At 43.1% G+C, this 17,501-nt stretch overlaps 1 long non-coding RNA gene across 1 annotated transcript in view; it reads left to right on the forward strand.

The window, feature by feature from the left end:
• Nucleotides 1-879: 879 nt before the first annotated feature.
• The window catches only part of LOC142814311 (uncharacterized), a 262,754-nt gene continuing 246,132 nt past the window's right edge, over nt 880-17,501 (forward strand). The window contains exon 1 of the long non-coding RNA XR_012894921.1: nt 880-1,110. This is a non-coding gene — a long non-coding RNA (uncharacterized LOC142814311). The remainder of the gene's footprint in view (nt 1,111-17,501) is intronic.

Here is a 17,501-nt window from a genome sequence, read left to right on the forward strand (position 1 = left end):
ATAGATAAATACATAGATAGATAGATAGATAGATAGATAGATAGATAGATAGATAGATAGATAGATAGATAGATAGATAGATAGATAGATAGATAGATAGATAGATAGATAGATAGATAGATAGATAGATGCGCGCATGCTGCTTTTGGCTCACCAAGCGAGCTTCCGAATAATAAAAAAGCGTACGCAAACGAACAGCATAATAAACTCCCATCGTTTTTTTTTTTCGTTGTTAGCGAGCTTCCACCCTTCTACCGGCTGGCATTTATCGCCCAGGAGGGATCAATTTCTCCACTCTCCATCCTCCCGCACTGCATCGTGCCGACGGCTAGCATCGAAGCTGGCCAGGCCCGATGATGGAACGCGGCCAAGGTAACCGAGAGAGATCCGAGAGGATGGAGGAGGGGAACCGCGGCGGCGCATCGCATCTCGCTGTGGAAGAAGAAGCGCGGGAGACGACGAACTCGGGCATATTGATGTTGCCGTAGCAAGCCCCCAGATGGAGCCACTCTCCGGCTCGTCCCGCTTCTATTTACTTCGCGTTTGCTGGTGTTTTTTCCTTCAATATTTTTTTACCGGCCGCGAAAAGAGGCGTGGATATCGGCGCGCGCACTCCGGCGCTCCCCTCTTCTTCCAACCCACGAAGCAGCTCCCTCACCGCTTTGCCCGGCCGAGAGAAGTGTCAGGCGGCGAGCCGCCGGATCTGGAGAACAGTCGTGCCATCGCGCGCGCCGCTAAAGTGCTTGCGGGACCAGCCTGTTGATCTCGCGACGGCTAAGAGCAGCGCGCGAAGTCGCGCATTCGTTCTGACGGCTTCTGCGTGCGGTGCAGAGCCGAACTCCTCACCGGACTACAATTACGGTTGTATTCGCCGGCTCTGAAAAAAAATGTAGATACGCCGGCTTTTGGAGTGACGACTTCAAAGTCTGGGCCACCGTTACCGAGGGTCCAGTGTGGGCATGCACTACTTTGCTCGACGGCCGTCGCTCACCGAATGCGCTGGATAATTGTGCGTTGGTACTCCCGGTTCTGAACCCGGCTGAATGGTTACAGTGTGCGGCATTGGGATAGCGAGCACCGACGTCGGCCCGACTGAATGCTCTGATGACGGTGAGTTTGAGACGATCGTCAAGTTTTCCCGCCAGCGATGCACACCATTGCATCCGGTGTTGCTAAAGGACGTGTTCCATTAAACGGGATAACGTATTAGCCGTATACACACGCTTGTGTGTTTATAACTGGCGCGAAGCTTCTAGACTTGACAAATCAAAAGCTGTCAATACGGATCAACGCTGCTGCGTAAACATTTTTTATCTGTCAGCCTCGAACAAAAAAAGTAAATATACTGCAGGGATGTGCAGGAAAAAAAACAAAAGAACATGTGCCGAGCACGAAAACACTAGTTTTGAATAGCGCGCCGTAATTCTCATAGTAACATTTCTGCTCTTCCTGTATGACGTGTGTCACAACTTTCTGCTATGACGCAAGCATACGTTTACTTGCTCGTTTTGTCTACCAATTAGACGTCATTAAGCAACGTCGGCTGGGTACAGCTCCATTCAGTGCCCTTCTTTTTCAGTTTACGGTAAATGTCACGTTTATGTAGAAACGCTTCTGCGAGTGTGACCGACGAGAACTTAGGACTTGAGCAACCAGAGTTCACTCCTTGATCTTCAAGTCGGTGACTTGTATATGCGTTTTTTTTTATTTTTACGTAACTTTAATGCTTTGTTGCGCTGCTCAAGGCAGACGCCCGAAACCGACACCGCATTCGATGCACGCCTCTTCGCTCGGTGCCCAAGGAAATGTATTCGACGGCCGGTGCACGGAACAAACGGAAACCCTCTACGTGGTCGGCATAAATGTCAATATCCAGGTAGCGACGGGCCCTAACCGGCCTCTATTTGTCCCCTTTCTTCCGTATGATGGAACCGCCTGTCAAGCCTGTCATTCGAACTAGCGCCGGTTCTTTGTGCTCTACATCCCGGCCATTACCAATGACCTTTGTGAGCAAAGGCCGCGCAGAAAGGGTCCGGCTTAGTTCCAGCACAGGCCCGTAAGATTGATGTGAAACTCTGGTTTTGTGGGTGCACAACACTTACGAATTGAAACAAAAAATCGAAGGGCTATGTAACGCGCATACTTTAATTTGCAGTGTCTGCAGTTTGTCACGTCAGCGTAATTTTGACTCGAACACTCACATAATAGCCAACAATATTTACGGGGGCTAGATTTTCAGCGATGGGGTGCTGTTCCCAAGAGGAATTGCTCACATCACTCGGTACACATAAGAAAGCAAAATGAAAATGTCACGTTTAAATTTGTGCTTACTGCAAACTTGTAGAGAGTCTGAGAAGACAGAATGGTCATTAACAGACCGAACTTGTCATCGCGTTTCCCGAGACATTAGAGTGCTGTCTTCCTAACGTGACTTTAAAATGCCCGTGTCGTGAAAATTCCGGTGTCCGGGAGAGAAAATAGCGATGAATGCAAATAAGAAAAGAAAAAGTGGAACCGCATTCTAACCCACGAGTTCCGCGATGGTTCTTCCTCGGAGTCACTCGAGTGCTCGGAACCTTTTAAATAACTTTTTTATACGGGCGCAAACCAACTATATTCACGATTCTCAATTTTTGATGAACACGTGAAATATATTTCTTATCATGGAAATTTTTTATTGCATGGAAAATATATATTTAGTAGTACCTATTTTTTTCTGAAATGCGTGATCTCAATACGGACACCTTACAGAAAAATCCGCCACCTTTATAAACTTCTGGAGGAGAAGGCCGAGAGCGTTTTAAAGGTGGCGGATTTTCCAGCCACCTTCAAAAACTTACCCCGTGGGAACGCTGGCAGAGGTTCTCAATTTACCGTCAGGGAGAAGATTTCTTTGTCACCGTTAACGCGGACAGGTATCATAAACACTTCATGTAAAATCATCACAGAACAATACGCGTTCTACTACTAAATAAAAAAATGCACTGAGCATGCAGCTATGTACTGGCCCCACAAAGATTCCCTAATTTGTTTTGAAGGTGTGGTCATTTTTCCTAAAAGTTTTATTCATTCCGGTAAAGTAGACAAGGCTGCGTTTAACGTTTGCGCAAGCTAAGAAAGAAGTGAACAGAACGCATGCATAATTGAAGATGTCAGGTGAACGAGGTCGCATAACGCGTGCTTTTATTCAAATAAATGCTTTCACCACGGCGGGCGATGAAGCAAGGACTGTGTCAAGGACAGCGATTGATAGCGACCTTGTTGTCCTTGAACAGGTTGCTCGAAGTTCGCGTGTCGAAATACGTCAATTCGCGGCACTTCGCAAAAAGTAGCGCTCTCTTTCAGTTTTCGTCGTGCCGATTTTTTGCCTTGTTTGAATGCTTCTCGAAGACAACGGCAGGCTTCCCGGCACGTTTTACTGGCACCTGTAACGTACTCTTGCTGCGTTCTACTCGCTACGTTTACACCGCGTAGATACAAGTTTCCTGGCGCTTTCGTAATTATCGGTTCAATCTGCTGACCCGCAGGTCGCGGGATCGAATCCCAGCTGCGGCGGCTGCATTTCCGATGGAGGCGGAAATGCTATAGGCCCGCGTGCTCAGATTTAGGTGCACGTTAAAGAACCCCAGGTGGTCGAAATTTCAGGAGCCCTCCACTACGGCGCCTCTCATAATCATATGGTGGTTTTGGGACGTTCAACTCCACGTATCATTATCGGCTCAGCCATTAACGCGAAGAATCGATCACTCAGTTCTGAAATATAATATCCTCGTCAGCCCGCACGAAGGAAGAATGGAAAGAAGAATAAAACGAAGGAAAAGCAGGAAGATAAACAAGACGCAAAGCCCGCAGAATCGTGAACATACGCATTCATCCAAGCGCAGGTGATTACGCTAAGCGTAGTTTCGCTTCGTATTCAATTGCGTGCACATGAAGGGAATGTATTATATATATTTCAATGAAAAATAAAACTATCAATTCTGTAGAAACTTCTGCAGTGGTAGTTGTAACTGTACTGCCCGACGCAGTCACCTAATAGGGCTGTATAATAACGAAGTTCAGAATTAATCAATTCGCCAGCCGAAAGAGTTCTTAATAGTTATACTATAGTGCAGCGACTTTCTCGACTAAGTGACTGTCCACTTAGACTGACAGTAACAGACAATGCTTAAAATAAGGAAAACTTGACACTTTGGCAGAAGATTTTTAGCGAGGTGACACAAACTTCATTTTTAAAACAAGACACAACGGTAAGCCCTGGGCAGAGGACAAAACAACGCGAGTTAAGTTCAGCCAACTATTACATAAACTTCCGTCACTTGATGTATGCAGGCTTCTTGGCTCCTTCAACAGGTATATAAGAAATGAGGATGTTGCCCTAAAGCACAAGAATATAGTAGGATTAAATAGTCAAGCAAAACGTTAAAAATAATACCATGAAACACAATGAACGGGTCACTAGCAAGACTGATGCCATTTACCTTCATTGTTAAACAGACAAACACGTAAAATTGTCTGTTGGAATTGTACCATCAGTGTGAGAGGTTCTTGACATGTTCTTATGAGACCCTTCAACATTAGAGTAAATTATGCTAAATATTATCATCATATTGTGTTAAAGAATGTTCATAAGGACACCCCTTACCAGACTGCTTTCGAGAAGTAATGAAGGTCAAAGTATGTGATTTTGCAAACAATTCATCTGTATGAGACAAATACAGGCTAAGAAGTAAATGAGGTATTGAGGTTGCTCCTTTAGAGGTGTACACAACTTGCCACACCCATTGCATCATTTAGGAAGTAACTGCGAAAAAGTAACCACGCTCTCGAGATTATTACTCAAAGGAGCAACAGTTAGCAAAAGCAAAATCAGGGTTTCGGTTGACTTAACCAGCCTTTCGAACTGCGTCCTGGCATTTGATTAGATATACAATCGATGTGCAAGCACCACATACGTAAACGAATTCCGGGAAGTTTGAAGTAAACACAAGGGATTCGAACTCACGACCACTCGGTCAGAATGCGCGTACACTTACTACTAAACCATACCCGGCCACGGCACAGCCTGAAAGGAAGCAGGCTTGTGTAGGCACCAATGGGTCGTTTGCACACGGCGCGAACATTCGTACAGTTGCTTTGGAAAAAAAACGGGCGCTTTACTCCACAAGGAGCAAAGTGCCTCTCCTTGCCGTGCCGTGTACAATCTTTTGCGCACATTTAGTCTTTCGGAGAAGCAAACAGCCCTTTTCGGGGCAACTGCGCAGTTCCTCCGGAAATATTTTTGGAGTTTCGGGCAACTTATAAGCATTTCCAAGTTCTACTATAAAAACCCCACAGTGAGCGAAAGCTTTCCAAACAAAAAAATTGACGTGTGCGTTCCCTGACATGGTTGCTGAAAAACGAATACCTCGAGTTTCGGCGGACTGAACTTGTTCAACCAATGTACCCATAACAAATAAAAGTCGCTTGGGCGACTCTTTATGACGCGGATGAAACATGATTGCTTTTCCTTGGCTCACATTTATTACCGGATGCATTCTGTAGGAATCCTAACAGAATTAATTCGAGAGTCATGACGGCTTGACTTTCTGAATCAAGAGCGGGGTGACCAGAAAATAAAATGCTTGTATCATCAGCGTAGATGACCTCATTAACAGTCTCCTCAACACGGACGAAATCATTCACGTATAAAATAAATAAAAATAATGGGAGTAGAATGCCTTCTTTCGTGACACCTTAATTTACCTGTCTGAAGGATGACTTGAGTACGTTAATTTTTTCATACCGCGAGCAGCGTCATAGATAGAACAGCGCTAAAGCGTGGAAATCATCCCTAATTACCTAGTGATGAAGCCTCGTCCAATTCTCGAGTCCAGAGAAACATGCTGGTTATATACTAATCAACATACCTGCTTTCTCCATCTCTCCTTAACTACCTCTGGAACAGTTTCATATGACAGCCTAAGTCTGATGATTAAAGCTGTGAAAGGCCTTTTTGAGGTCTAATGAAACCAACAAACAATTAAGCCAATGAAAGCATAGGGGGGATTAGTTTTTTTGTTTTTACGGCACTGTTGTAATAATATGACCTGAATTTAAAAAAATAGTTAAATCTAGTGAACAACAGCCTTTTAATTTATGGGATCTGAATCGACGTTCGTCTAATTAGCATCCATTGATTGGGTCTAACAAAGAATCAACGCCTTCGAACATTTCTTCTCTCTTTCATACTTGTGAAATCTAGAAAAAAGTCTAAAGCTGGGCTCCGATTTTAGGAATGTTCGTGTGTGTATTTCTTTCGTGCAAGAAAAGCGAGCTCCATCGATTTATTTCTCGAGAAATCATAATGTACAGAGTTTTGAAATCTCGTGTCAGTCAGTAAAGAATGTGAGCCATTTGAGTATTGCTCTCTCCTATCCTTCTGAAAAAAGCAGCCAGTATAGATAAAGCTGAAAGTAGGGGACAATTATAATGCTTGTTGCTTCGGCAACGCTGAACGCATCCACTATTTTTCGCTGTGCACAGTCGCAGAATCCTCTGCTGGCCATTTCATAGGGACACGCCGTAGAGAGGATGAGTAGCAGTCGTTGGCGAAGCTTAGACATAACTTTTCTGCTTCCGTACTTTAAACATCTCCAACACGACAGATGCAAGAGGCGCATTGCTCTGCACAACCCAACTGCTGTTGTCTAATGCCGTGCTCTTCCAATCTTAAGTAGGCGTTCAAGAAAAGTGTTCGTCGCAGAGAATGTTTTACTGTCAAATGTTCACGATACACCTTTCACTGAGATACATCTCCATTTTATTTCTTGCTGTGGTTTTAAACTTGTTTCATTCATGAGCACGAATGGTAACGAAACCCCATTGATTCTGTTTGACCTGGGCTAAGCTTCTATAACCCTGCTCATTTCCTAAGCCACGGGTAGTATCTCTACACCCTTCCTAATTTTGTCTTTCATAAGTTTTTTGAAAGAAACAAAGCGTGGACAGGTGCGCGAATGGTGCTCCAGAAAACGCAAAAGATACGCATTGCCCGTTTCAAGCACATTCACAATTAACGGCCTGAGTACGTGATGTTCTTTTACTGCACACTGGTTGTCTGCGGTGCGTTTTGGTCAATCAATCAATCAATCAATCAGTTTATTATCATGTCATAAAAGGATGTTACAGGGAGTAAAATATAGAGACGAGGGTCCCAAAGTACATGACTGCAAAGGGACCCTCGGTGATGATTACAAATAATAAAAGCACAAGCAGCTGTTAGAATTGTAGAAGCAAAAATATACAAAGCAGAATGAAAACAAAAAGGCATGGAATCAAAAAACAAATAATACAGCATAAAACAACACAAAGAAGATACATCAACTATTTAACAGGTACTCGTTTAATGAGTTTTTAAATGAAAAAAAAAGAAACTTTGCATTTTAGCGAAGTGGGCAACTTATTCCATATGTGATGGTACAGAAGAGAGAAGATGATTTACCATAGTTAGTACAAACCTTAGGAAGTAAAAAGTTATTATTAGCCGCAGACCTGGTGTTAACTAACATCTTAGGATGAATGAAATTAGCAGAAAGTTGATTTCCTATTTGTTTATGCAGAAACATAATTAGATTAAACCTGAATAGATAGCTAACAGTTAAGATTTTATTGCATTGAAGAAGGGGAGCGGCGCTTCTGTCGCGAGAACAGTTAAAAATAGCGCGAATAGCTCGATTTTGTAGATGTTGTACGGATGAAAGATGACACTGGTAAGTATTCCCCCATGATGCGATGCCATAAGTGATATGAGAATGAATGAATGAGAAGTGAAAGGAGTGCTTTATGAGAAAAATATGAGCGAGCATTGAGTAATGCGCTAATGCCAAATGCTGCCGTTTTTCTAATATGAGCAATATGTAGAGCGAAGTTAAGGTTAGCGTCGAGGTGAACGCCAAGAAAAGATACACTGTCGATGATATAAATCAATTGAGAGTCAACTGTGAGCTGTGGTGAGGAAGTTAACTTGCGTTGAGCTGATCTAAAAACCATAAACTTAGATTTATTTTGATTATTAATTAAGAAATTTTCCTGGAACCATTTTGACACGCTACAAAGAACAGCATTTAATTTATTAGTGACGTTGTCAATACATCTATCAACAATGGAAAATGTAGTACCATCAGCATATAAAACGCAATGAGCCTTGTGTATAATGTCAGGAAGGTCATTAATGTAAAGGAAAAAAAAGTAACGGACCCAGATTGTAAACTATTGGGTGGATTTAGCACTGTCGTTGTGATTTTCTTGAATGCTGTACGTGTGAGTTTCTTGGAACATCTTTTTTGAACTATTACGCTCATTGCTGACGCATCTCGCGGTGGCATTGCATTACGATGTGTTATTGCAAACGGGACACGAGTGTCCGCGATCAGCTGAAAGATGAGGGCGATGACCTACCGAACAAATAGCTCCATATACTTCGGATATGGCATACAGTAAAAAAATAGTGTGTGGGCTTCGTACCTCTCAGCCTCTATGGTTTCGAAGATAAAGCTGGCTTAAGAAAGCAAAAGAAAATATGAAAGCGGAAGGTTAATGGATGTCTAAAGCGATGGTAGACGTGGTATGCCTACTACGTTTGGCCACTTTGGCACGCACTGCCTTGCATATATTGCATAGGGGTGCCTACTGGGACCTTTGTGTCGATCGACCATCGTGTGGCAGCACTGCTTTTCCGCGGAATCGTACAGCAGATTCTCTGGCACGTTTGCATGTGTAAATCATCGTTTTGTTCAATGTGTAACACTGACAAGGTAATGTTGATCAGTTTTGCTTCCTAGCACGTGTGCGTCGGCAGCCGTCTGTTTCGAAATGCCCATGTCGTAATATTCTGCTGCATGTCTGGTTTATGTTGTGGACAAGCAGCTAAACTGCAACGCGAAATAACAACTGTGGCTGGAGAGCGCTTTTTCGCGAGCCGGTCGTTTCTGAACAAAACCGCAATGCTAGTCTTGTTGACTAAACCAGTTGGCATTGGTACATTCTTTTTTTTTCAGGAAAGTGATGCATTCCGTTAAAATTATTGTCACTTTGTTTTGACATTGTCACAACTCCCACGCTTTCTGAGCAGCGCACGTATGATTGGGACGTTATTGCAGGACCAATATAAAAAAATAAACAAGTATAGATAGCACCTGAACGGCTGGTTTCTTTTTCACGCGCAGCACAACATGGCAGATCTACATTACGGTCTTTTCGACCGATGGCGCTGCACAATTTGAATTGGAAACATTCTTTCTGTCAAATTTCTTGCAACAGCGACATTATCCCTATTTATTTTACGAGGAATTACACCAGTCGCAGAGCATATATTAGACTTCTGATTTTAGCAGTTCGCTTTAGCATTCATGGCAATAATAACTACAGTAATTTATCTTCCTTCCCCATCGAGTGACGTACCGGTACTTTGTTCAATAAGAAAGAACGAGATTTCGCTCTGACTAACCAAATCTGATGAGATGGTGTATTCACGTAGGAATCGGGTTGATTAAAAACATTTTGCACTATGTGTCATCATCTATAAACTGACAATTATTTGAGCGTGGATACGAGAAAAAGAAATGAAAAAAAACGAAAAAAATGGAGAAACAGCGCCTTCATTACACAGTTCGAATTCTGAATCTGTGATGGCACGTTTCCAGATCTTACCTTCAGTGTACGACGCGTATGAGATTTGTATGAGTTGCCGTATCACGAGTCGCGTTCAAATTATGCACATAACACTTCTAACAGTCAACACTGAAGGTTTGGAGGAATTTGCGGCACTATGCAAAACGGAAGATTGCAGCCATTGCCGTGCTCTCTATACCTGTCGTAGGGTTTATAAGCTGTATGAGCTAGGATTCGTTTCTTTTAAACTTATTTTCGCCACTCGTGACTTGCGTTACCAACACGTCCATAGTCAGGCGGAATTGCGGTTTATGCATGCGGGTATCATACGAACGAGGCAACTTGCCCTTTGTTAGGTGGCTTACAGAAACTTGCAGCCCTATTGGTTCAGATAAGATACCACTCGTTACTTGCATTGCCGAAGAAGGCCATCGTATCTCATTCGAGTTGACACAGCTCGACTTTCCGCAGTTTCGCTAGATAGATAACGTGTGTTAGAGTTGCAGGACACACTTACACTACATCGCAGTTGTTCTATGTTTGTGGTTGGTGTATGCTTAACTAGGACAACCTTTTAACTCTGTTTTTGCATAACTGAAACTCCACACAGACTCGTTATTCACGGCCTAGTCGAACGGCTGCGACTACATGAGCAAATCGCTTTTAAAAAGCTAAGTACTGCCTTCCAAAAAAAGAAATAACACAGCAATGTGTAAAATTTTAAAGTTTTCTTCAAATAATACGACAAAATGTTCGCCCGTGTGCACAATTACCAAGGAGACAATAACTCGGGTCAAATTTATGTATTCGAGCTCTAAGTTTAGACACAGGTATTGTCTCAATTCTCGTTTATTTGTTTTAGGAATTCAACTATTTGATGAGGGGCAATATTCTCATTAACATACGGAGCAATTTACCTTTGTTTTTTTCTGTGCTCCTTTCAAAGTAGGCAGGCATTTACTAAACAATGCAAGAGTGAAGAATAATAAACATAGATGCCTGAGAGTAGACAACATTCATAACTTAAAACTCATGCAAACAAACTATAATAAAATATTCAGGCAATATCACGTGACATTTTGACTAATACAGAAATAAAAATGCTTATTTCGACTGGAAAATTGCAGCTCCAGAAAATAGCCGAAAAATTACAAACTTTATACGATAGAATAGCAAAAAAAAATAATTTTGAGTAAACGGGATATACATACAATGGAAGCAGAAGCAACGAGGGCGAAGGCAAAGACACATACGAAACGGAAATGGCTCATGAGGTAATGCATTCGTCTGAATCCAGATAGTCAAACGTCGCGTGGCCAATGGTTCTTTCGCTTCATAGAGCGATGTCTTTTACAATCTTCATAACTCCTTAATGCATGCAAAAAGCGCTAAAAACAAAACGGGGACAATTCGCTGCTGACTTCATGCACAACTGCACATTCCCATTTGGTTTTGGAAAGATAGCTTAGAAAAACAAGTCTCAATTTTAAATAACGCACTCCCAGGTCGGCTGGTGAGCGTTGCAGGCTTGTTTGTGGAAGAACATTATAGACTATAGAAATACATGCAGTCAGCAACGAAAGCGAAAAGAGTAATGACCTAGAGCTGCACGTACTCTAGCATGCCAAGATAGCACGCATGCACGAAAAGGCATGACTAAACTGTAACTGTAGACATAACGCAAATACCAAGACTAGAGAAGGACAAGCGGTAAGTATACCTTTAGCGGTAAGTCTACCGTAAGAATGAACCAGCTCACCCAACAAGTCACTCCACTCAACAAACTAAGCAAGCCTTAAACGAAAAGTGCTTCACGCAGAAGCACATGGAGTAACAAAGAGCTGACCTGTAGTTGGTAGGCTAAGTATTTATCGTAAAAGACTTGGTGTTCAAATAAGGCCAGAAGGAAGAAGTGGAAACGACGTTTGCGGTGTTTCCACTTCGTTGTAGTGACTGTGCTTGCACGCGCTCTGCTTTAGAATGGAAACACGAGGTTGTTGTGAAATGAACGCCACTACAGCTGTTTTTGTCCTTGAAATCATACTCGGTGTTCCAGCCCAGACACTATAAAGTGTCCCAACCACAGAGTTAGTTACTGCTGCTTGCGCAACGAATGCGGAACTAGTGTTGAACTCGATGGAAGCATCAGAGATGGGGCTACGTTCTGGAAATTCGTACCCGCCAAATCAGTATCAAGTTAAAGGTGCACAGTCCGTTTCGGGCTGAGGAAGACGTTCGAAGTCGTCGCGAAAGCCACATTTGCGTGAGATTCACGCAATAAATGTTGTTGGACATGACACAGTTGAAGCGAAAATGATTACGATCTACTTTCGCACAATGCTTTTCAATACATGCCGGTTAAAATAACATGTATGCCACATCTGAAGCATTTTCATGGTGTTTTAAGTATTGCATCCAACACTTTATCTAATGTTTAGTCTAGTATTTATGGTTCTCAGCTGACGAAGGCAGGCTTACGAATTTCATTCGTGGCTATGGCAGATGCTTATCTTTTTTTGTCAAACGCCTGCCCTTAGGATATTGCAGCATATTGTCTCATATACCAATACAAATTCACAGTATGTAGAAAATCTAAGAGTCCGTATACGTAAGCAGCCCAATATGGCGCTGTTTAAGAATACTCACGTAACATAGTTTGTCTGCATTACAAAAAACTGATGGGCGTCAAATAAATCTTGACAACTGCATTGCTTGCTGTTTCTCCTTATTGTAGCGCATGAGAAGTTCGGAAACTGTTGAGCGTGACACATATTTGAAATCTTTCTCTTTACTCTATAGAATCATACTGTTTTCACAACGCTTCGTCTCCATCACATATTGATTATCACTGTATGTTAAACCCCTCATCAGGCACCTGGATATTACGGCCTTTTGAATTAATTTTTGCAACAGTCTTTTTTTTTCCTGACTTATCAGCGAACGTGGCGTTAACTGGCTGCTAAATTGTGCGTGCCAGAATCAGCTCGCACGTGTCCTTTTAGCTCTCGTTCTTATTTTTTCACGCTCGTTGGGTGAGCTCAGAGACTTCCCCCACTGCCTCGGCTGCTCGTTAGCGTGCCACAGCTAGGCAGCACGTTCCGCCGCTGGGGGTTTGTGGATAACGAGAGCTGAGGGTAAAGCGTACACAGTAAAAGCATCGCCGAGAAGCGGCAGCGATGGTTTTGACAGCGCCGCTTCGATTGCGTCAAACGGGTCAGCGCTGAGAAAGTCGGGCTGAGCCCTGCAGCGTAAACAAGCACCGATGTAACCAATTGTAGTGCAGGACAAAAGGGTCAATCGTTTTATTGTTTTCGTTTCTTTTGGAAATTTATGGTTACACGATCAGTGACGATGTTTTGCAAACGTTGTTTCTCCTAATTAGATGTGAAAACAGCAACGTCAAGGATATGGCGTGCAAAAAACAGTTGCAGCTGTTTCCTTATCGAGATGACTGAAAGCGAAGCCTGGTGTTTCCGTGCCTACCCTTCTATTTTTTTCCATGCCCATTTTTCTGCCTCTATTTCTTCTCCATTTCTTTCTTTCCTTCTCTCTTTCTCCTCGTGCTAAGCAGCGCAGCACTTTTCTTACTACAGTCAACAATCATGGCCATGAAATTGTAGCCCGACAGAATGGGTTGGCGAGCAAGATGGCGTCAAATCATAGTCCTTCTTCTAATGCAAAACGATACCACGAGAAAGAAGACAGAATACCCACAACTTTCAAAAGGGAGGTTAAGCAGTTGGGGGGGGGGGGGTAAGTACTTGAAAGTACCGCTGTGTAATTTATTATTTCTGGGGGTGTCATTTTGCAAAACAAAAAGCACTTTGCATTGTAGCCCAGCAACAATGAAATCTAGCAGCGCGAAATCACGAGTGTTACAGGCTCACCTTCGAGGGCTGCGTTTGCGTACAATTGCCGAAGCCACCGGAATCGGTAACTATAACAAGTTTCACTCAAAATACGACGAGTGGTAGTGTATTGGAAGGGTTCAGCAAGTGAACGGTTCAGTAAGAAACGCAAAATTTATTTACAGATATGTGGAGAGGTCGTCCTGAGCGTAGTTTGCACTAGCCTGCTATACTCTAAACTGCCGAATGGAAAACAAGGGAGCGAAAAAGTGATGAATGGTGGTGTTAAGGTAAAAAGATGGGAATATGGTCCTGTTACGCTGGGGTGAATCTAAAGACGTGCATCTAGTCCAGTGGCTTGTGAGAACGCCACGACGGTTGCTGTAACCACGTTTGTGCTGTTTGCGTCAAGCCAACGACCTAACACTACCTCAATAATAGTCTACTGAGATATCGTCGACTCAAAAAGATCTGTTTTTGACGTTTTCTTGATACGATGGATGGGCACAAAATGTATGTTCGAGTGTTTATGGTAACTGGCAGTGGCGACGTCCATTACAGCAGTCGATCAAGCAGCTTGTCCACTAATGTGTGTGCTGATTCAATAGAGATGGGAACGAGTGGTGAGGATTGGTGCTGTTCATGGAGCTGCTAGTCCAATAGCTGTAGACCTTGGTATTTATGTGACCCCACCCTCCTTGCATAACAATGAACAACCACAATCATAACTATCGGGAATAATTTTGTCCTGAGCGCTCCATAAGAAGAAAAAATAACATCTTACATCGCATTGGTTTCCATAATACAATATCTCGTAATAATGTTCAGAGAACGTAATATGTTGCTTTAAAGGTATGCTTCATTGCCCAATGCCAATTGATATAAGCTGATTTGAATGGGGTTAGTAGAGATGCTCTGTGTATGTCAAGCGTCGTATGGTCCTTGTGAACTTTCAAAATTTTATCACTGCTTTAATGTGTAGCTGTACGCATAGCTAGCAGGCAAACATCTCCGCTTCCCGTAACAAAGTCTGTATCTTTATATCTAGGAAAGCACAAATAAAAAAAATCAAGTCAACAAACCTCTACTTCGTAGCACAGCCACATGACATAGCGAGGTCATTTCTTTTGTTACGAAACTAGCTTGCAAATACCACATTTCAAAACGTCAGTGCTTACGAGAACTAATGTCAAGCGCAGGCGTCCGCCTTTTTTCGACACCACAAGTCTTCGCTTGTTTACGAATTTCAGTTTGCCTCTCCAGCAGAGTTGCCGTTGTATCTGACTTCATCAAACAGCTGCAGTTAATATTGTATGTACCCTGGCATTTTACCTACAACCTGCCCGGTCAGCATACCTAACATTCGCTCTAACAAATATTTAGTGACTCTTGTGTCTACTTTGCCCATAAGTTATATGAGCTTTACGCAGGGGCTGTTGCCGGCGCTATCGCCTTCGAGGCAGTTCTGAGAGGTCAGCGCGCCAACGATACCTCTCTGTACTCGCAGTCTAGAAATTACTATAAGTGTTTAATTCTACAGGTACGTCATCGGGGTGGCCCAGAGATAATAGATGCTACAGAATGAAAGGAAGGGAGGTTAACCAGTTCAGAATTGCTGGTTTGCTCCCTACACGTGGGAACGGGATGGAATGATTGAAAGAGAAACAGGAAAGAGAGAGAAAATAGCACGTAGTGCCAAGGTGCTACAGACATGTGATTGACACGTATGGTGAATCACTTTCAGCGGCCACGCGATTATTCGATGGTAGCGCCTCACTGACCTGATTTGTGGGGTTTAACGTCCCAAAACCACCATATGATTATGAGAGACACCGTAGTGGAGGGCTCCGGAAATTTAGACCACCTGGGGTTCTTTAACGTGCACCCAAATCTGAGCACACGGGCCTACAACATTTCCGCCTCCATCGGAAATGCAGCCGCCGCAGCCGGGATAGCGCCTCACTGACCTGCATACATCTTGGCACGTTTCCATCAGCCTCACGCGTGAGCGTAGCAAAAAAAATAATATTAAAATATATCTGAAGAGATAAAAAATACCCGGAAACAAGATGTCACGAGAATAATCATTTCAGGAAGTAAATTTTTCTTGTTAATGTCAGTTCAAGGATATTACAAGGCTTTCTCGAGACTTTAGACGTTTCGAAAAGACCGCTTGTCAGCGACACCCGTGTTCACAAATTTTTCATTTTTTGAAGTTTCCCTCTCTTCCTTAACTTCTACGTATTATATACTTATATATTTAGAGAGACGCTCTCCTCATCACTGTGGCAAGTGCGTGTGACCGTGACGAGACCAATAAGAAGGTGTCAATGTCAATTTGATCAACAGTAGAGACAATTCTGGAGAGACTGGACAAGATTGTTCAACAGTCTGGAACTATAGTAGTTGTGCGTCTTACTTTCACTTGTTCGAATTGTTTATTAAATAGTCGTTTGTTAACTTCGACCATTGCTGGCTCTGCCTAGTGGGAGCCAGGTCAAAGTCCTGTAAATAAACCGAATCTGCTTCAAACGTTATACTCGATTTGAGCGCGGTAATTTGCTTTCTTTCATACGATTTGGGAAATGATACTTCGCCTGGTTTGACACTGGAGAACTTTTTTCGCTGATAAGTGGCCGCCTTGGGTGAATGTTTTGAGCGAACGGTCAACCTCCTTGCCTGGTCACGTGTTCACCAACGCATCTTGGATAACGAGGTGAACGACGACAAACATAGCATACATGACATGTCTCCCTTGGTTATGCGCGACTTACAAGATGGAATAAGCAATCAGGAAGTAATTTCACGGACATTGGTAGAGGCAAACAAGGTGTCTCGCTAGTGAGCGACAGCTATTCAACAATGTGACAGATGTCATTGTCCAAACGTTGGCTTCAGCCTGCTAGTACGTCTTATTAAAACACAGCTTGCGCTGTTATTGTGACATTCATGCATATGCCTGAATTCCCGATATCAATCATTGCCTGAAGTGCTGGCCTTTGTTCCATGCACGTTCGACGAGCCACGTGCGTTTTATCTGCGTCGGCACGGCCCTTCTTTCGTACTTAGTCACGTACGTATTGAATTATGGGGATCGGTATGGACTTTGAATTGTATAGAGAATATTCTCATTTATATGCGACTTCATGGTGCTTTGCTGATATTTACACGCGAGCGAACACGCCGAGTATTTAACTTAATAGAATGCGTTTTGGGTGAGAAGGTGCATTGATTGAAAATAAAAGCAAAGCGAGAAAAGACGGGACCCAAGAGGGCCTTGTTTTCTTGCCTCTTGTGTCACGTATTTTTGCACTCCATATTATATTCAGAGGGGTCAGCTGCGCAAGTAAATTTGCCACATAATTGATGTACCTGGTCCTTAAAAATAAAGTAAGCAATACGCCCAGGAACAAAAATTGAAGCAGGAACGTTTTCAATCATACCTGTACACAAACGTTTCATAAGCGTTCCCATTATGGTGAAATGCAATCTTGTAAAAAGGATTACGTGTCTGTCCTGCAGCGCTCTGCCTCCTACATTTAAAGAACCGAGAACACTGCATTTCACATGTGCAGCGCACCGCACGACATGCCCACAGCATACAAAAACTCAGTGGTTTGTTTAAAATGCAGTCAAGACGAGTCATCAATTTATAGCACTTCATGACCCGTGCTTAGGGAAACGCCACACTTGGCCTTATTCTCAGATTGTCTTCGGAGGGAGCCGTACCAGGCTCCATTCGAACAAAGAAATGACACCCTTCCTTTCACTTCTTCGAAACGTGCTTCTCCTCGCAATATGTCCCATGCACGCAATGAAAATTTCTTTTCAGCTCTCGCTTAAAAGAGTCAATTGCTTGAAGTGCTCGGTATGTCCTATGTCATCCAACGCCGAACCTTTCCCGATTCTATCCCATGTGATTTTGTCATCCACGTTCCCGGAGTTGCGTCTTGTGGACAAGTAGGAAACCATTACGTTATGAAATCTTACAGGCGGGCATCA

This window comes from Rhipicephalus microplus, chromosome 4 (genome assembly GCF_043290135.1).
Source record: "Rhipicephalus microplus isolate Deutch F79 chromosome 4, USDA_Rmic, whole genome shotgun sequence".
NCBI lineage: Eukaryota > Metazoa > Arthropoda > Arachnida > Ixodida > Ixodidae > Rhipicephalus > Rhipicephalus microplus.